Source organism: Solanum stenotomum, chromosome 10, assembly GCF_019186545.1.
Source record: "Solanum stenotomum isolate F172 chromosome 10, ASM1918654v1, whole genome shotgun sequence".
NCBI lineage: Eukaryota > Viridiplantae > Streptophyta > Magnoliopsida > Solanales > Solanaceae > Solanum > Solanum stenotomum.
Window position 1 is genome coordinate 42,051,585 of NC_064291.1, and position 23,243 is coordinate 42,074,827.

Genomic DNA, 23,243 nt, shown 5'->3' on the forward strand with positions numbered 1-23,243 from the left:
AAACACATATACATATATCAGTGTTATTTTATAGTGATGCATCATACATTATTAGAAGAAAAAAATTGATACAGTATACATGTAACATGTATCATGATTTCGTAATTTATACACAAACTTTAAAGTGTATTTAACAATGAAAGAGTTACCTTCTAGTTTGAATCACCTTCGATCATACATTTACCTTTTTTTATAAATGTATTTTTTGTATCTAACTTTGAATTTTTTTCCCTTTCAAGTAGTTCTTCAGTCAATTGTTGAAATTTAATGGATTCATTATCGTGTTCTAGAGAAATACACAAATCAAATGATGTTGGTTAGGTGGTAACTTTGACTAGACCTCTTTCGAGTAGAATTTCCATTAGCCATTGATGAACAAGAAAAAAGATTGATATAAACCCTATTATTCTGGACTATATGCAAATTAATTAAATGTATCTTTTTATGGTTGCTCTTAAACATGGTATTATATTATGAGTAAATTTTAGGAATAGCACATAAAAATCATATTAGCGCTCTACAGGTACAATTTTGCTATTTGAGCTCCATAGCAAACCACCTGATTTGTATAAATCGCAGTGATTTGTATAAATCGGGCATTTGTGTCTATGAAAATTGTGTTTGTATATGTATATGTATATGTTCTTTGTGTTAGACTAGAGTGGCAAGAGAGATTAAGAGAGAGGTGAGGGAGAGAGGGCAGAGAGTGGAGAGAGGTGAATTGTATATGTATATCAATTAGATAATTATATATATTTAACAACTATGTATATGTATCAATGATTGTGTTTATATATCTGCATAAAATTTAAATTTGTATACAATTGAATCGAGTTAATATACAATTGAATCTAGTTAAAACATTTCTATTTGTATATCAAATCTCTCTCTCGCTTTATACAAACACAAAGTGTACATTGCATTTGTACAATTTGTGTTTGTATAAAGCAAGAGAGAGAGAGAAAAAAAAGCAAAAGAAAACTGGGTAGGGAAATGTTTGTATTAGTATAATTATAAGTGTATATGACGGAGAAATATGTATTTGTATTTGTATATACAATATCTCTCGAATGCTCGCTTTATACAAATACAAAAACAATTTATACATTTGTGTTTGTATAAATGTGAGAGAGGCAAGGGAGAAATTGAGAGTGGTGAGCAAGATTCAAGGGAGAGAAGCGAGAATGACAATGTGTTTGCTACAAATTGGAATTAAATGAAATTGTAGCTATAAAAATTTATTTTGAATTAATAGTTTGTTATAATGCACATTTTTCCCTTATATTACTATGGATTATATGAAAATTAATTTAATGTGGAACAAAAAGAAATAAATAAAATAGAAAATATATATATATATATATATATATATATATAAGTTAAAAGATAGGAAAATAAATATTTTATAGAGAATGAAATAAAAATAATTAAAATATATAATTTTCAATGTTAATAANATCTAGTTAAAACATTTGTATTTGTATATCAAATCTCTCTCTTGCTTTATACAAACACAAATTGTACATTGCATTTGTACAATTTGTGTTTGTATAAAGCAAGAGAGAGAAAAAAAAAAGCAAAAGAAAACTGGGCAGGGAAATGCTTGTATTAGTATAATTATAAGTGTATATGACGGAGAAATATGTATTTGTATTTGTATATACAATATCTCTCGAACTCTAGCTTTATACAAATACAAAAACAATTTATACATTTGTGTTTGTATAAATGTGAGAGAGGCGAGGGAGAAATTGAGAGTGGTGAGCAAGATTCAAGGAGGAGAGAAGCGAGAATGGCAATGTGTTTGCTACGAATTGGAATTAAATGAAATTGTAGCTATAAAAATTTATTTTGAATTAATAGTTTGTCATAATGCATATTTTTCCCTTATATTATTATGGATTATATGAAAATTAATTTAATGTGGAACAAAAAGAAATAAATAAAATAGAAAACATATATATATATATATAAGTTAAAAGATAGGAAAATAAATATTTTATAGAGAATGAAATAAAAATAATTAAAATATATAATTTTCAATGTTAATAATTATGTACACAACAAAAAAAACATTACCTTGTGAAATTTCATAAGTGGAGTTTGGGAGGGTAGAGTACGTAGAACTTATCACTATCTCGTGGAGGTAAAAGCACTATTTTTGAAAGACTCTTGATTCAAGTGTAGCATTTTCAGATATAAAGAAGCTAAGAAGAAAATAATGATGAAAACATAACAACTTATAAGAAAGACAATATAAATCCTAAAAAAAATTAAATATAAACAACAACAAAATAGTGCAGTGACCAAAACCTAGTAAACAGAAGATGAAAAATATCGAAAAGTATAACTAAGAGAATACAGTTAGGCCTTATGTCCCCCTCTCTTTTATTTATTATATTATTAGTAAGCAAGACATTTTTGGAAGAAAAAAAAACTAGTACAACGACAAATACTAACAAAGTAAGACAACACTTCACTACCTACTAATCTTCTACCCTAATACGCGACCTTCAAACACTCATATAAGGTCATATCCTCAGTAATATGAAGTTGTGGGATGTTATGTCTAATCACCGCTCTCCAATGCTTTTTCGTCCTACCTTTATCTCTCCTCATATTTACATTCAACCTCTTGCACCTCCTCACTAGAAATCTATGCATCTTCGACCGCTTCGCATGTCCAAGCCAACTCTGTCCCGTATAACAAAGTTGGTCTAATCACCACTCTATAGAACATATCTTTAAGTTTTAGTGATACAAGACTCCAGAGGCTAGTCTCCAGTTTATCCATGTTGTACCAATACAAACTAATTATAAAATGTCCAATTAAAATACGATATGTGTCCATATTGATCAGAATTTAAATTTCTTTTTCATCTTTCACCTGCTTCCAAGAGAATGATCACATTCCATTTGTCACCTCATCACCAAAGGATGTATTTATTACACTTTAAATTGACTTAGAGTGATAATATATGATCCCAATAAAAATAGAGTGTGTTTCTGAAATTTCAGTCATTGTTCATAAGAGTTCTTGTGTCTTTTCCCTATATATTTCTTAATCAAAATTATCATGTACGTATTTACGTGAAAGTCATATAGTTCTACAACCTTAAATAGTCAATAGGATTTCATAAATTATTTACGTCTACAATCTCCTATAGGTAAAGTTCCTTATACCATGGACATGTTCGGTAGGAGAGGGAAAATGTTTTTCTAAAAAATACTTTTTAAATAAATAAGTGATTTTTTTTTTATTTTTCAGTGTTTGATAAGTATCAAAAATGAATTTATAACCTAAAATAGATTGGATTCCAATTCATCTATATAGATATTGATAAAAAAAATGGTCCTAACGCACTTTTAACTCTTTTTTGTTGTTAATGGTGTACGTTAGGCTTTAATTTTAATGTCAATAGTTGTATAGTACTCATCTTCATCTGCTGGCCGATAGTTTCCCAATTTATTTTAGTTTTAATACTTTGTTGTAGTGATCCTACCATCTTCATCTGATAAGAAATATTATAATCGGATCAAATCAAATTAAAATTACAAATTCCATTTTTATAAAAATGCAATTTATTTATAAATTTAATTTTTAAAATGCCACTTAAGATAATCGTTTTTCCAAACTGTCAATTATCTCCATTAATAACATAGAACACACGTATCTCACATTTTAGATACGCGTTTTACATAATCAAAGATTGGTATCCTCGAAATGGGAAAAAAAAAAGTTTTGATGTAGTATTTACGTGTTTTGAACAGTCAATTTCATTTCTCCAGAAGAATTCATTTGATTACTTATCATTTCGATATTCATTTTCAAAGAATTCCTCAAACACACGTAGCACACACATCAATCAGCAATTCAACGTACACTACACTAAAAATGATTTTTAGCGGTAATTAATGAACGATAATGGCTTAATTTTCACTAAATATATTCTTTTAGAGGCAAATACTATTAACAATTACATTTTAGCATTCTTTGTAAATTCCACTAATAAAGCTTATTATAGCAACATTGAATTTAATTAATGACAATTAACGAATGCTGGTAAGACTTTAGCACTCTATATTAATGTACATATATATTTATTATCGCTAAAAGCTATTTTTATTTGTGTGATATATCATCATATGTCATGGAAATATATGTTTTTCAGAAAAGAGAAACCTTAAAGTAATCTTTTTTCAAAAACTTCCATTTATTTTTTATGATGAAACCTACTATATCAACTACTTTTGTGCTTCACATTTTTGACTCCATTTGTGTTGGTGGGCCAAAAACCTTTAATTGGTGTCTTGATATGGGGGCCAACTTGACTTTGTCAACCTTTGATTCATATATATCTATATCTATATTTATATACATTTGATAAGGATATATCACACGTCGCTTACCAAATCCACAATGCTAAACAAGCAATTATTTCCTTTGCTTCTCATCTGCGTAGCCACCACGACAGCAGCATCTACTACAGCTGTCATGTGCAACTTGGTATATAGTAGCCTCAAATCATGTCTTGGCTACTAAGTACTGTGCCGTCAAAGTGTTGTAGTGGAATTAAATTTGTCCTCAACGCTACACGTACAACAGCTGACCGTCAGAGCCTTTGCAAATGCATAAAGAGTATTGCTTCAAGCTCTATTACAGTTCCAATCAGTCGTCTTGCTAAACTCCCTGGAATGTGTATGGCCAATGTTCCTTTCAAAATTTGTCCAAATGCTGACTGCTCTAAGATCAAATAAAACACCTTTTTTTAGTGCATAATGAGATTGACTATGCATGTTTGTGTTAGCTAGTGAGAGTAAGAATTCAATTTTTTTTTTTATATATAAAAGTGACGATAAGCACACACCTCATCATCAACATGTGTGCTTATTGGAATTGTTAGTTGAATTAGAGGGTATATATGTTAATTAAGGCTTTTCATTTTATAACTTTATCATTTGTGTGCCTTTTTCCCTTATGAATGAAAAAAATATTATATTCGTAGTTTATTCTCTCTTTTTCTTTTTTACGTCGGGTCCACATTCATTTATTTCAGACTTTATTAGCAAGTGTCAACATATATACTAGAACCGTCAATATGGGCTATGTTTGTTGGGCAGATCTGACCTAGTTTGTGATTTGATAGAGATGTGCTAAGATATTTTGAGCCCATTTAAGAAGATCATTTTTAGCCCGACTTAAATAAGTCTGTTGATTTGTGAAACTTGGAAATATGGATAGGTCCGATCCGTGGGCCAAACAAAATTAAGTAAGAAATAAAAAATGAAATATAGTATTAAAAATAACAAGAGTCCAACTCAAAATTTATTTAAAGTTTTAAATATTAAAATTTAAATACAAATTATGTTTATAAAATATACACAACATATAATAAAATTCCCTAAAATTCTAGGGAATCACTATGTAGGCCGTAGCCTATGAAATATTATCATATTTTTTGTGTTTTATTATGATCATTAGAAAACAATTAGGTTAATATTTCTATTTAGCTATTTATACTTTTGCTTGAAATCAAACTTAATAAATATTATAAAGATAATTTTATTTGTGGATTTGATTAACAAGTAGTAATACTAACATCATATAATATTGTCTTGTTTATATTTATAATAATATTTTTAAATTATAATTTGATTTAAAAAATTATCAAAATATACTTTTTTTAAAAAAAAGAATTAGCCCAGCATAACTCGTAATCCACATACTTATGGATTGGATTGACTGTTTTCTGACCCAAAAAAAATCAGCCCAACAAATCCGTTAAATTTCAAAATCCGTATAAATTAGCCCGAATTGAATGGTCTAGCTCATGCAGATCTAATATATACGCACGGAATAGACTAGCAGTCTTTGATGCTTATGTTATCATCACCATGTGGGTTCCATAGAAACTTACAATATTACTAGGCCAAACACATATGCAGATCCTTAAATTTGTTCCTAAATTTCATTTTGGCGCTCTAACTCAACCTTGTTTCATTTTAACCCTTCAACTTTAATTTTTATGTTCCATTTTGGCACTTCTAAGTGATGTGACAAAGTGTGTGCATCACACTTTCTCTAAGAGAGTGAAAGACAAATAAAAATAATTTCTTAAAAAAATAATAAAAGATTGCCCTTCAACTCTATTTCTTTTATGTAACACAAAATACTAATTTTATAATTTCTTTATTTCTATATATGTTATTCAACTGCAATTTTGCATTTTAAAAATCGGCGTCATCCGTTAGTTATTGTAAAAAATTAAAATTGACGGATGATCATTGATTTTTTTTATGAATGAAAGTAACAATTTCTTTTTAAGAGTTTTCCTATATTTTTGCGTGAAAAATAACCGACGATAGTGCGCCAATTTTCTTTCTTAAGAAAATCAATGATAACCCAACGAAGTCTATCAAGTTTCAACATTTTTTTATAGTGTTATTAATTAGCAATGAACATGAGTTTTTTTTACTCGTATTTAGTTGAATGAAAAATTAGAAAGTTGATATTTGCGTTAGTCCAAATAGACAAGATATGAAAAAAAATAAAAATATGTGGTGTTATTTAATTTAATTAATTATTTTAAAAAAGAAAACCAACACACTTTCGTCGATTATTTTTTCACACAATAATATACAGAAACTCTAAATTTATTTATTTTTTAAATGATTTTCATCCATTATTATTTATTTTTTTTAAAAAAAAAGATATGTCATTGATTTTTAAAATGAAAAAGCGGAAATGAAGAATATAAATAAAAATAAATAAATCATAAATTCAGTATTTTGTGTTTTAATGATACTATATAAAATTGAGTTGAAGGATTAAAATGGAACAAGACTAAGTTAGCATGACAAAATGAAAAATTGGGGCAAGTTAGAAGAATTGTGTCTGTGTTTTTAATTGATTTTTGTGCCATGACATGGCATGTGAAGTACACACATTCCACTTTGTTGATTCTTTGGAAAGAAGTGTCAAAATGGAACATAAAAATTGGAGTTGAAGGGTTAAAATTGAACAAGGTTGAGTTGGAGTGCCAAAATGAAATTTGAGGACAAGTTTAAGAGTCTGCATATGTGTTTGGATATTACTAACTATTTAAATTCAACTTGTCCTATATTTGAGGGAATGATATGTTGAGTTTTAAAAGGTGTGAATGGAAAATGAAGAGTTGCGACTTTTATGAAGAGTTATGACTTTAATGAAAAGTTGTGACTTTTATGGAGAGTTGTTACTTTTATGAAAAGTTGCGACTTTTATGAAAAGTTGCGACTTTTATGAAAGGTGGTGACCTTTCCGAAAGATTGTGACTTTTCCAAAGGTTTGTGACCTTTCCGGTAAGGCACAATAAGAACTTTTACACACTACCCTTTGTTTTCTATAAATTGAGGAATTTCCTCTCATTTTAAAAATAGAGTTTTTCTGGACTTCTTCTACTACTAAATTTAGTATTCTAAGTGTACTTTACTGCCGTTGAGTGACTCATTGACACCAGCGTTTTGGGTATCAATACACTAGTGATTGAGATCATTCTATCCTGGGAGGACATATTCCAAATCAAACCTCGGATACTAGAGGGGAATAATTTCCTGAAGGGGACACTGTGCATTCAGTGGGCTTGATCTTCTTTCTGTTTTTCCAGATTCTGGTACGTGTTACAGATTTTAGATTTGTGAATTAATTTATGTTCTTTTGTTCTTCACTGGTTCATTAAACTTTGGCAACTTCGTGTTTCTGCAAAGTTTGTTGGAATCAGTAAAATTCTTTAAACACAGATTGACAACAATTCTTCTTTAAGAAAAAATATTTCGTATATTTTTCCTAATTTGTTTCTGATTCTAGTTTCTCTACTAGTTTTAATTTTCTAGTTGTGAAAATGTTCTTAAACTTTATTGTGTCTTACTAAGTTCTTCATAGTTTTGTTCTAAGTATCTTAGGAATACAAGATGAACAACATGATATTCATTTTATTTGTCCAGTTTTAAAATTTAAAAAATAATTTATTAGTTTATTTTTAATTTATTTTTATTAATAGTTATTTTTTAAAATATTAAATTTATTACATTCAAAGAATATAGTAAACTGTCATTTTATTTATTATTTTATTAAGGTCTATGCAAAGTCAATACTAGACATATAGTATGGACAAAGGGAAGTATTTATTCAAAATCTTAACTTTTCATGTTATTAGAGGACTAATATTCCTTTTATTTTAATTTGTTTGTCTGATTTTAACTTGACAAAGAATTTAAGAAAATAAAAAATATTTTTGTATCTTCTAATCTTTAACTAATAATATGTAGAATATATCAAAATATTCTTTAATTTTGTATTCTTAAACATGTTATGTAGAAAATTAGAATTAAGAAGTTATCAAAAAGAAAAAGAGACATTTCCTTTTAAACATACTAAAAGGAGAGTAAACCAAACGAATTAAAATAGGGGAGTAATTCTTCATTCTTTATCTAAAGCTCCAATAAAAAGACATAATATTTTCGAGAATAACAAAATTCATTTCTAATTATTATAAAATATTAACTTAAGGTCGATGTTGATCCCCTGCACATCACGGGCTCCTCCTAAATAGTATATATATAAACTAGAATATATAATTTCACATTTGGTCACTTAATTCTTTTATTATATTCGTATTAAATATGAGCAAAATAAATATTTTATTCATTTTGACGCATTCATATTTGATCGACCCACTATTAAAGATGGTAACATTAAGAAAAACATGTTAACAAAAAATAAGAGAGATCAAAGGTGTTTTAGAAAATATTAGAGATGATATTAACAACAAATTTTAACAGATTTTATCATCTCAATGTCTGGAACAAGCCGAGGTGCATTTCATATTTGAGTCATAATTTCTACATAGTGCTCACAAGAAAATGTATAGATACTAACAAATTAAAGATAATCTTTATGAGATGATAGAATTAAAGATTTTAAATTCTAGTTCTAGTAAGGAGAAAAAAATCCTATTAGGGAGTGGTTCCTTACGAGATGTTCTGTCTAATCGCCTCTTTTCAAATTTTTTTGGCCTACATTACCTCTCCTCATGCCTATTACATCCAACTTCTCACACCTCCTCACTGGACATCTACACATCTTCGACCGCTTCACATGACCAACTCTTTCCCATACAACAATGTCAGTCTAATCACCACTTTATAGAATGTATCTTTAAATTTTGATGGCACTTTTTTATCACACAAGACTCTATAGGCAAGCATTCAATTCATTCATGTTTCACCAATACAAATTAATTGTAAAGTGTCCAATTAAAATAAAGTGTGTCCATATTGATAACCATTCACATGCTTCCAAGAGAATGAACACATTCTAAGTGTCACCTCATTGAAGGATGTATTTATTACATTTTAAAATAATTTAGAGGGATAATAGAACCCCAACAAAAATAGAGAGTGTCCCTAAAATTTCATTCATAATTTAGAGGGGTACTTATGTCTTTAATTTTCTATAATTTTTCTTGATTAAAACTATATTTATGTATTTACGTGAAAGTCATATAGTTCTACAATCCTGAATAGTCAATAGGATTTCATAAATTATTTGTCTACAATCTATGTGTAAAAATCCTTCTACTATGGTCGTGTTCGGTACGAAAGAAAATGTGTTTTTAGAAAAAATAAGTGATTTTTTTTCTTATTTTCTATTATTTGATAAGTATTAAAATTAATTGACCTAAAATAGATTGGATTCCAATTTGCCTATAAAAATATGGATAAAATATGGATTAGATAAAAAAAAATCCTAACCGACTCTTTTGGGTTATTAATGATACAAGTTAGGCTTTAATTTTAATAGCAATAGGAGTATAGTAGTCATCTTCATCTGCTGTATAGTTTCCCAATTCGTTTAAATTTTAATACTTTGTTATAGTGATCCTAGCTAACAAATCTTGGCTGTAAAATAGAAAGTTAATTAATTATAAAAAAAATACTATAATCGGATAAAATTACAAATTACATTTTAAAAAATGCAATTTATTTTGAAATTTAATTTTTCAAAATGCCACTTAAACTAATCGTTTTCCAGACAGTCAATTATCTCAATTATAGCATAGAACACATGTATCTCACATTTTACATAATCAAAGTCTGGTACCTTGAAATAAAAAAAAAGTTTTGATTTACAAGAACTTCTCATTTAATAATATGAAACCTACTATATATCAACTACTTTTGTGCTTCACATGTTTGACTCTATTTGTGGTGTTGGGCCAAAAACCTTTAATTGGTGTATTTGATATATATCGGCCAACTCGACTTGCTAACCTTTTGTATATATATCTCTTTTTATACACATAATTTGATAAGGAAATCACACATCACTAGTCATTTTCACAATGCTAAACAAACAATTATTTTCTTTGCTTGTCATTTGCATTGCGGTGGCCGTGGCCACTGCTGAGGATGTAACTATCACGTGCAACATGGTGTATAGTAGCCTCGAACCATGTCTTGGTTACGTGTTAGGTGGTGGATTAAGCGTCCCATCAGAGTGTTGCAGTGGAATTAAATCTCTTCATAGATCTGCGCGTACCATAGCTGACCGTCAGAGTTTTTGTAGATGCATAAAAAGCGCTGGGTCAGACGCTACTGAAGCTCAAGTTAGCCGTGCTGCTAAACTCACTGGAATATGTAGAGCCAATGTTCTTTTTAAGATTAGTCCACATGTTGATTGTTCTAAGGTCAAATAAGAGACTTTTTTTTGTGAGATTGAATCTGTTTGTGTTAGTGAGTGTGGGATCATATCATTGATATCCATTTATTTCCAAGGTGATATATAGTTTCACATTTTGTAAGCGTTGTTGTTTTAGAAATTAGTCAAATATTTGGCATTTGAATAAATAATCTGTCTTTTTGTTTTTGTCAGTACTTTGAGGCAGAAAAGATTTTTTTTTCAAACATATCTATTGTAGCAAAATGAGGTTTCAATCATTGTTAATCTTTTTGTTATTCATTTTTTAATAGTTCTATATATGTCTGTATTGGGCTATCTGTTAGAATATGAAGTGTACTCTTTGTTAAAACAGAATGATCTCATTTTTTTAGGTATAAATTATAGGAACCACATATTATAAGTACTAAATAACATACTATTCCTTCTAATTTTCTATTTACCAAAAATCCCCTAAAAATGATGTTTGCGGGATACATAGCGTTGTGCACGGGATACATTAGGTTTGATACATTCCACATAGCGGGATACATAGCGTTGTGCACGGGATACATAGCGTTGGATACATTCCACATAGCGAGATTCATAGCGTTGTGCACGGAATACATAGGTAAATAAGGGATTTTTGAAATTTTTGAAATAAGTAGGGATAAATGGATATTAAGGTAAGTAAAAGAGCGTAGTTAAGTAATTTATCCTTTCTTTAGTCTGTTTATAAAGATTGACCCTTTTCTTTTTTGGGGAAACTAAGCAAATATTATATACTCGTTTACATTCATACCCCATTAATAATAATTACATTATATACCCCCAACTACTTTCGCTTAACTGATACTAAATCAGTATCATATATTGTATTGATATCATTAAGACTGATAATTTCGCTTNATGGAATAAGTTGTGCTGGGATTATTTTTTATTGAGTGTTTGGTTTGTTGTATTCAAAATAATAAATTTTAAGAACACTTTATTTGTCTACAAAAATGCCCTTCATTAATGTAAAAAGTGATATAACAAAAGGGTTGAAAGAGACATTTTTGTCATTTACCTATTTTATGCCGGGATAAGTTATCTCGAGATTACTATACCACCCAAGGAGAGGGATAACTTATCCCGGTACTAATTATTAATCCCGGGATAAGTAATCCCGAACTTGCCAACCAAACAACAAAATAAGCGGTACTATAATTTAATCCCGGGATTATTTGGTATTATCCCTCACACCAAACGACCCCTTATAGTGTTATTAACTAATGAGTAATTTCTGAACAAGAAACCTTAATGATACCAAATATATATACACACTCTTATATAGGGGTGTGCAAAAATCGAATCGACCGATAAGCCGAATCGAAAAAACTGTAACTAGTTTATTGTTACTGGTTATTGGGTTAACGATTTTGTAATGATTTTATAAAAAAAATTATTGGGTTATCGGTTCGGTATTGGTTTTCAATATTGGGTTATTGGGTAAACCGATAACCTTACCCAATAACCCATTAAGACTATAGTAATTTACTACTTTTACTTATACATAAATATTATATATTAATCTCAATATCTTACTAGTTATGTCTTTGTCATTTAGCTTTCAATCCATACTTCACTGCGACTTTGAGTTCACAATTTTACATTATACAAACCGTCAAAACCTAAAGTAAGAACCCTATTCCTCTTAATTTCTCTTTGTGTTACACATGTATAGTTCTTCATGTTTGTTATTATTGCTTCTATTTTATGAGCATTTGTAAATTTACATTATTGTCTTGTCGCGTCAAATTTATTAGATAAGTAATATTTATTTATAAGCATTTTCTTATGGAAAAATCACCCCATATACACATTTAAGAGTAAATATTACGGGTTTTAAATCTAGTTTTAAAAAATTCTTGCTTATAACAGATTATTTACGGGTTATGACATATCAATTAAATTTAATTTTATTTAAAGATCAAATTATATTTATTTAATAAATTATTAATCTATTTAAAGGTTTTTATTATTAATTAATAATAGGTAATTAATTTGATTTCACTTCCTTTTTTTAGAACTAAAATTTTCAGTTACCCAATTTAGGAATTTCCTCCATACACGTTTTCTTTCCTTGTTTACCGTTACCATCCCCATTAGTCAATCCCACCCCCTCCCCCACGCTTATTCACTCCTAGATGCCACAACCCACTATCCCACTTTCACCTTGTTTCTCATCAAGTTTAACTTCAAAATAGTCTACCCCCTCCCCTACGATTATTCATCATCAGGTTTAAGAAACTCATTGAAACTCCTCGAAAGAGTCCCAGATTTGATGGAACTTCAATTGATGATGTTCATGTTCCATCGTTCAATATATTATCCCAAACACCCCGCCTAAAACTGTTGAAATTTCGGCGACAGGTGGTTCCTCTCGATCGAAGAATAAAAAAGATAAAAATATTAATGAAGCAAAGGAAAGTGTGATTCTAGCAAATCAAAAGGAAAAAAAGAGGAAGGGGAAAACACTTGTTGAAACCCCTCCTGATTCTGATTCTGATTCCGATTCCGATTTGGATTTTGTTACTCAAGCAAAAAAGAAAAAAATCAACAAATGTTGAAGTTGCTGAAACATCAAAACCATCTACAAGAAGAAAAACAAAGAAGAAGGAAATAGAATTACCAAAATACAAAAACCCCAAAAAAGTTGTAAGGGTAAGTACTTTATTTAATTTATTTTCACATTACTCAAAATAGTTATTTTTTTATATCACATTATTCTTATTATTGTTTTCAAAACAGTTGTTTGTGTGAAATTTGTTCCAAATCTGAAAAAAATGTTTATGGATTTGACTATAAAATTTGGGTGATGTATTTTGTATGAATTATGAAAAAAAATGTTTATAGATTTGACTATAAAATGGTATGAATTATGTATTAACATTAATGTTATTGTATCTTAATTGTGTACAAACATATGAATTATCAGCAATAGTGTTTTTGACATGGGAGCTGTTGAAATCGATGCAAAGTACCATCGTGAAAGGTATGCCACAATCCTATGGTATTATGGAAAAATAAAGAATGAGGATGGCGCGATCACTACTGGTACGGTTACTAGCAAATTTGGTGGACCTCGCATAGTAAAAGAACATGTTCCGGATACCACCAATTATCATACACCAAGACCACCAACAAGAAATTTGAAATAGTTCATTGCAACTTCTACTTTTTAAGAATTACATATTATTTTTTTTTAACTTTTGGATAATTTTTTTCTGTTTAAGTATTTAATGATATATAATACCATATGTTATCTTCTATTCAGATACCATCTACACATGAATTAATATTTGGCTATTATAATTTCAGAACACTGGTATTATACAGACTTCATACAAATTGGATTCACCATTTTAAGGTATCATTGTGTTTCTAAGTAGTAAACTCATTGGATGAAACGTGTATGAAAATTGATTTATACGTATATGACTATGATTTTAATATAAGGGGTTGGGTATTGTATGAATCGTGATATGAGTTTTATATACAAATATTATGAATTGTGTTTTCACATTTGTCTGATTTTCTTTTGAATCTTCATATGGTATGAATGATTAAATTGGCATGAAAATGAATCAATTGTCAAACTAGTGATTTTTTTTTTAAAATGTCACATTGTAATGACCCATTTGGTCATTTTGAGTACTAGAGCTTTTTATTTCAAAAAAATACTTTCCGATAGATTCTAAATGGATATTTTGAACTATTCATAACTACAATTATGAAATTAGTGGGGTAGTTTTAATAATATACTTAGTTGGTGGTTATAGAAGATAGTATTAAAATTAATAGTGGGTCACTTTTACATTTTTATAATTAGTCTGTAAATAGTTAGAATAGTAAATAATCTGCAAAAGAAAGAAGAAAGAAAAGGAGGCGAGATATTTTTTCAACGGGAACGACCTAGCGCAAGTGACTGCTCTTTCAGGTGAGATTTTCGAAACTTTCAATCTTTTATATACGTAGTGTAATAAGTATTATACAGACCTCATACATTTCGGATACATTATTTTAAAGTATCAGTGTGTTTCTAAGTTGTACACTCATTGGATGAAACGTGTATGAAATCTAATTTATATGAATATGACTATGACTTTAATATTAAATCTTGGATATTGTATGAATCGTGATATGATTTTTATATACAAATGTTATGAATTGTGTTTTCACATTTGATTATTTTCTATTCTACACATGTTGTTTGAATGAAAACTGAATTAAATTTGATTAATACGTGTATGACCATAACTTAAGCTAGAGTTGGAATGAAACATGAATACAATTGACTTGTAGTTTGTTATAATTTTATTTATAATATGACACCAGTTGGAAACCAAATTAATATTCATGATAACTTACATTAAATACTCGGGATATCAAATGAACTCCATAATTACCTTCTTATAATTATAACAATAAATTTAATTTGTAACAGTATGCATTATGTATGATTACTGAGTGAACAGTGTATAAAGAATGAACAGTATATTAAACACTAAGCAATAATGCACTTCAAACCAATTATGTTTCATATCAAAACAAAACATTAATATAACTAACAAAATAAACAGTCATTAGTTTTGCACAGGATAATTTGAACATGTCTTCCTGTTGTGGCCAACTTGACGACATTTACTGCAGGTAACTTTAGACCTTTTGAATTTCACTCAGCAAACCCCTTCCAGTGTTCAAGTTGCGGTCTTCCTACCGTTCTCTTTGGACTCTCGCAAGGGATAGGTTCATATATAAAAATCATTATAATAACAACAAAATTATACCCACTTGTCTTTATTTTTTCATACAAATATCATTCAGACAGTACATTACAAAACACTTTTCCTACTCACTAAATACACATTTCAAACTCACTTAATACACATTTCATACTCACTTAATACACATTTCATACAACAATCATCATTCATTCTAAATATATACATTTCGCTTGTACCAAATACTTCATTACTATCAAACAACTTTATTCAGAAATGACAAAACTAATATAAACACTAAAATTACAAATTTAATACCAACTTAAAACAGTTGTCATATAATTCGTCAAACTTCCAAATAACTTTTTTTACAGATTACTGAACACACTTTCATATAAATTTCAATTCATTTATTCTATCAAATTCAATATCAACTTAAATCACTTTTCATACAATACGTCAAATTCTAAATAACTTTTTTAATAGATTACTGAACACACTTTCATACAAATTTCTTTCCATTTATTCTATCAAATTCAAATATACATTTTATTTATACTTTAAGAAAAAAAAAACAGTATTCAAAACAACCACAAAAACAAAAAATCACTAATACTATATATTTCACAACAGTTAACAAAAAGTGATATCACCTTAAATATATTGACGATTTACAGTTTTATCATTTTTTTTTTCATTTCACTGTAATTTAAAAACAAACAATAAACAATAATAAATACTAACCTGAAGGATCCCATCTTCCACCATGTTTAATTTATATTGATACGTTGTTGTCCATCACAACAAAATCAATTTTTTTCAAATATAAAAAAAAANCTCTAGTTAGGACCAATAGTCAGTAGAAATTACAAAATATATAGTAATATAATATTAATAATTAAATAATATCTAAAATAGTAATGCATAAATTTTTCGGTTAAACTGAAAAACCGAAATACAAAAATTGTGCTACTGAAAACCGAACCGAAAAATCAAAGTAACAAAAAATATGAACCAATAATGAATCAAAAAAACAAAAATCAAAAAAATTTGATCCGATTTGATGTTCTGATTTTTTGATATTTATACCACCCGTAACAAGAATTAAAAAAGAGGGCAAAAGGGAGAGAGAAAAAAGGGATACAACCCAAATGTACATATAATTAAGTACAATAAAATACAGTCGCCTGACAGTAAAAGAATATAGATTCAACGTGTAATTATACATCAAAAGTAATTTTTGACGAACAAGTTTTCTCAATCAAATTCATCGGTGGAAAATACATGCATTTCTAGCTGTAAATGTCACTCTCATTGACCAAACCCTCTGTTTTTGATGTTTCTCTCTTTCTTATAGGAGGATATCAAAATTTTCTTCCGAGAAAGAAGAAAAAATGACAAAAAATTGTCCACCTCAAAATTTTCTTTTCCCATAAGTCTTGCTGCCAAGTATTTTCATTAGTTAATTTATTATAGGTCCCTCAAGTAATAATATTTCTATCAACTAATAATATGACTCAACTTTTGAGAGACCTAACCTTATTCAGTTGCATATTCAGAGACATGCATTGGGGGTTAAAGGAGTACATAAGTGAGTACTTAATTACAGACTTTTCTATTTGTCATTTTTTACTATTTCATTAAAAAAAATTATGCATGATTCATAACATACGAATTCTAGTCATTAGTTGAATCTTGATTTGAGTTCATCTCATGAATATGTCAAGTTTTGTGCCTGATTATTCTTTTTCATGGGTTAAGTATATAAAAATTCTTTTTGATATGGTGACGGCGAGATTTGATATGAAGACCTATGATATATATCATATTAAAATGTGTACACTTTAATTATTTAATTATATTCTCAATATACCTAATGTGTAACACCATTTTTCGTTTGTTTTCTTTTTAAGATCGACCATGAATATTATGTTGGATGGAAGTAAAATTGATTGATTTGTGAACATTTTATTACTCTTATTTAGAAATGAGACTTGTGGTGTACTAACATAGCTACATAAATTGTACCAAATGCAATGAAAGTTGTATGACAAGAATGGAATGAACAAGGGTAGTAATATACATACGTGTCATTTTTTGGCTTTAGATCTGCTTGTGCAACTATGTGTCACTTGACTGGCACCTCTAACTCTTTTTTCTCTCTTTTTATTTCATCTTGTCAAATATATCTTTAGACTCTAGCTTTCATCAGTTTCATTGCCTTTTGACTCATATGTTTTATTAATTGGTCGTTAATAAATTTTTCCAGTTGAGTTTCACAGTACTATCATGTTCAATTCATCTTGATTTATTATTCCATGGAGCTCCAACTTCATATAGTACCTTTTTATGTGGATTCGTTTCTTCTCTGAATTCAACTTCTTTTTTTGTTTTTAACAGATTATTGAAGCTGTAATGATGGACTATTATTCTCTACCAGGATGTCTCTCGAGCTCGCTTGAGGGGTTGATTAATCTGTTGGCGTTCTACAGTTTACGGTGAGCTTGAATAATATTTCTTTTCTGAAGTCATCTAAAACTAATGTATTGAAATGGGAAGAATTTGATGCAACTAACGTATTTGAAAATACGCCTACAAGAAGTGTTTTTGACGCAACTAACGTATTTGACAATACGCCTTAAAGAAGTGTAAAACAAGTTTATAGCTAAAATTTGTACAATTTCCTCCTCAAATCTTTTTGTATGACTTTTGTGGTGGTAAAACTGAAAATATTTCAGGCGTGATTACGTTAACAAGATGAATTGTTGAAGGTGTAAGATCTGTGTGAGGCTCATAAGAAAATTCATTTGCTCAAGTTGCAATTACAACTTGAGCATGTTAATTAGTGCCTCTGTTGTGCAACTTAATTTGTAGGTCCAATGTTGTATGTTTGTGAGAACTCTAAGCTTCTGCTATAAGAAAGTATTTCAATTTGTTAATTTCAGTACCGATGCGGACATTTGCATTTACTTTGAGCGGAAACAAAAGTCATTGCAAATTAAGATGAGATATTTTGAATTATACTCTTTCAAACAACTTGATCTCCTAATTTAAAATAGGAAAGAATCTAATAATTTTGTATTGATGTGAATTATGGCCTTACAGGTTCTTGACCAAGCAGAGATGATTGAGCTTTTGGTGTGGTTTAACCATATCAACTCCTTTTATGCAACTATGATCCTGAACATGTAGGCCTGCTAAAGAAAAATAAAATACAAAGACCAAGGCTACCCTAAAAATTCAGAAGACTACTAATTTTGTTAATCCAAAAGATGCTTTTTGAACTGCTTAAAGATGACTTTTATTTACCCTCTCATGCCCGATCTTTTGTTATTGTCTAGCCATTCTAGCCTTTAACTNATATATAGTAATATAATATTAATAATTAAATAATATCTAAAATAGTAAAGCATAAATTTTTCGGTTAAACCGAAAAACCGAAATACAAAAATTGTGTTACTGAAAACCAAACCAAAAAATCAAAGTAACAAAAAATATGAGCCAATAATGAATCAAAAAAACCAAAAATCAAAAAAATTTGATCCGATTTGAGAAGACTACTAATTTTGTTAATCCAAAAGATGCTTTTTGAGCTGCTTAAAGAGGACTTTTATTTACCCTCTCATGCCCGATCTTTTGTTATTGTCTAGCCATTCTAGCCTTTAACTTTCCAATTTTTTTCTCATCACAAGTGCTTGATTCTATCTTTAATTTTGATTACATTTGTGGTGTATATGCTTTTTGATTAATGCTAATGTTGGGTTTGAGTTTCAGGTTCATGTCTATCTCCTATGTTTGTGCAAATGCTTTGCTATAGCTAACTGAGCTCTTGATTTTTAAGTGTTTGTATAGATGATAGCCCTAGTGGCCATGAGTATCAAATTTGCTTCTCTTAGAGTGGTGTATGCCTTCACGGTGTTTTATGATGTCAAAAGGGGGAAGTGCATGCTTGTGTAATATTTATAAGTGCATGCTTGTGTAATATTTATAACCCAATTGGTCTACCTTGATCCTCTAATGTGTTTGCTTTGTGTGTTGTACTTCAAGAAACTAACATAACACAGATTGTTCTATTCACACAAGAAGCAATGGTTTGTCATCATAAAAAAGGGAGAATTTGTTAGATCGAGAAAGATTTTGATAATTGACAAATAGAGGAACAAATGAAAGGGTTGCGGGACATGTTCCTTTCAGACCGAATTCGACTGGGATAAGGAGAACGTCAATCACGCGAATTAAAAGTTATAAAGCAGTGGAGGGATTACTTTTTCGACAAGCAACCAGTACATAAAGTTTCCTTTTTATAAAAGAGTCCTACAAGGAAAAGGGAGCGCATAATAAGTCAAAGTATAAACAGAAGTATAAATTCTAAGAGAAGTAGGAAGCATGATCAAAAAAGAAAATAAGGGGCGTAAATAAAGAGTTCAAGAAGGAAATAAATCAAAGTGAAGTCAAGAAAGAAAACTAAAGATAAGTTTGAGTTGAACAAGGAGTTGAGGATGCATCAAAGTCAAGTTCGAGTTGAACAAGACTTTGAGGAGGTTTAATCTATAAATAGGGCAATAACTTCTTCGAAGAAGTTTGCGCACTTACATAGAGAGAAGATAAAAACACGATCAAGAGTTTGAGAGAGTTTTGAGATTTACTTGGGGAGTGTTGCGATTTTGTGAGGAAAAAAGTGTAAGATTGTAGTTAAGAGTTTTGATTACAATCAAGTGTGTGTGTAGGATTCGTCTAACAAGTTTGAGAAACTTGACGGACGACATAAGACTTAAACGTGGGGTTTTTTGTCTTAGGTAGCTAGGAATTAGAGTTTATAATTTCTTAGCTAGGAATTAGAGTTTATAATTCATTAGATTACCTAGGTGTGTAATATTTGTGTTGTTTGGAGTTGAGATAAATAATACAAAGTTGTGAACTAATTATTATTTTACAAAATATTTACTAGAACTCACAAACAGTAAAGAACAAGTAGTTAGTACGTGTTCCTTTACAGAATAAAGGGGGTCATAATTCCAACAATTGGTATCAGAATAGATTATCTTAATAAAGAGTCTAGTAACTCAAGAAAAAGATCACTATGAGTTCTGCACCCCCTCTCGGATCAACGGTTACACATCAACAGACCGCCATTATTTAATGGACAATACTACTCTTGGTGGAAGACAAGGGTGGATGATTTCATCTAAGCCGAAGACTATGAACTATGGGTTAGAATCACTGATGGGCCTTTAATCCCTACCGTTAAGGATAATGAAGGAAACGATGTTCCAAAACCTAAAGAAAAATATGGAGAAACTGACTACATGATGCTGGGAAAAAATGCAAAAGCCAAATGCATACTTGTATGTGGACTAGGACCTGATGAGTTTAATCGCATCTCAAGTTTTACCTCCGCGAAACAAATATGGGATACTCTACAGAATGCTTATGAAAGTATAACTCAAGTTCAAAAATTTAGAATTGCTAGGCTATGCTCCGAATATGAAGCCTTCAAGATGAAATCCGGTGAAGCGCTTCAAGATATGATCACTAGATTTAGTACTATAGTAAACAAGCTAATCTCCTTGGAAAAAGTATACACCACTGAGGAACAAGTAGACAAAGTGCTTAGGACCTTGCTTAGATCATGGGAAATAAAAGTCACTGCAATCAGAGAATCCAAGGATTTAAACAATATGACTTTGGCTGAACTAGTAGGTAATCTCAAGACATATGAGATGAATGTTCGAGGATGTATGAAAACGATGCTGATGACATTGCCTTGATGGCCATAGAAGAATCGGAACCTAAACCTGATTCAGACTCTGAAAAAAATGAGGTAAACCTTTCTGATCTCAAAGATAAGTTAATAAATTTCTCTAAGAAAAAAAAATCATTTTTAATGCTCACATCTATAGACACAATTCAGGAACTAGTTAAAACCAAAAATTAGATACTTGCCTCCCTAACCAGTTTAAAATTTGAGTATGTAGATCTTGAAAAACTCAATGCTGACTTGAAAGAGAAAAATAAGCTTTTATCACAAAATGTTCAACAACTAGAGTCCTAGAATCTGTCCAATAAAATTGAAATCCTAAAACTCAAAGAAACAGGTAAGGACAATTTGTGATAAGTCAAAAGATGATCATAAAGTTAAAAGGCTCAAAAATGAATTATGTTCTGAGAGAGAAAAATCAACAAAAATGAGACTTGAACTAACTAGGACTAAATATGAGCTTGAACAAGCAAATAAATGGACAAAGTCATCTATGATTGTATCACATATGGGTAATAACCACTGAAATAAAAAAACTGGAATATGTATTGATCAGTCCATAATCGATAACCCTTTGATATGCATCATCTGTGGTAATTCAGGTCACACTAAGAAAAATTGCCCAAAATACAGATTCACTATTAACAATAAACCATAAGGCACCTATAAGACACCTCAAAGGAATATGTATACTCAAAAGAAATCTAATCTACCTAAATGGATACATAGAGATCTTATTCATCCTTTTTATCAATACAAAGGACCCAAGCTAGTATGGGTTCCTAAATCTAACCTTTGAATTTGCAGGAAAAATGAGAGGAAGAAAGCAACATTCTATATGAACAGTTGTTGCTTGAGACACATGATTGAAACTAAAAGAAATTCCTCTCACCTGTAGAAGAAAATGATGGAATAGTAGTTTTTGTGGTGAAAATTCTTTTTGGTCAAATCAAAGAAGTTGAAAAAGTAGGCAAGACTAAAGAAGCACTTTTAAAGGAACATGTTGAAACTTGGGGATGATTAAAATCACATGAGTATTCCTCAGTGGCTAATGAACATTTCGCATACTGCCTTCTAATCATGAATTCTATGCTCAGTCTTGTACATTTAGTTGTATGTCTCTATACCACTTTTAAAGCCAAGCTACTCATGCACTATAATATTGTATTTGCATCTGTCACATGAGAGAGGCTTAGTAAAATTGGAGCAAAATTCAGCATTTTTTAGAGATCTAAGGCATGTGCACTACAATTATTCATAATTAAAAATAAAATCAATGCACGTGTACCTGTTTCTTCCACTTGTCCCAAAAGATATATTCATGTCCTCAATACTACTAAACAAACATCTTTAAAAAGCCTATTTAAAGCCTTATTCTAGTGTTTCTCTACAACGCACACCCTTCTCTTTCATAAACTTCTTAACCAAGAAATCCTATTTTTCTAAAATTGTGGAATAAAGTGTTCTTCAAGAAACATGTCTATGCTTGATTAATTACAATTTATGTTTCTTAATGACATTCTTGGAGATTCTAAGTGTGCTGGTCTATCTGATGCTATGGTTGAGATGACTTCGATGGATGATGCCTCTACGTTGCTGGCTTACAAAATATAGGTTGTGGTGTAGAAAGTGTTCTTCAAGAAACATGTCTATGCTTGATTAATTACAATTTATGTTTCTTAATGACATTCTTGGAGATTCTAAGTGTGCTGGTCTATCTGATGCTATGGTTGAGATGACTTCGATGGATGATGCCTCTACGTTGCTGGCTTACAAAATATAGGTTGTGGTGTAGAAAGTAAGTTGTGCTGGTTCTTAAGGGGAATTTGTATTGGGTGTGTCTAAAATTACTGAGGAAGTTTTGAGGATCCTATAGTTGAACAAAGTTCACTTTTTAGGCTCAACTTGGGTGCATCTAGTGAGGGGGAAACAATAGGAGACCTCTCTGTCGAACCTAGTCCTTATATTGGGATCCATATAAACTGGGATTTAGGGTTGATGTAAAAAATTATTATAGTTGGTA

At 29.8% G+C, this 23,243-nt stretch overlaps 1 protein-coding gene across 1 annotated transcript in view; it reads right to left on the reverse strand.

The window, feature by feature from the left end:
• Positions 1–23,243, reverse strand: part of LOC125841724 (3-ketoacyl-CoA synthase 11-like) — a 303,969-nt gene that overhangs the window by 136,589 nt on the left and 144,137 nt on the right. The window lies entirely within an intron of this gene.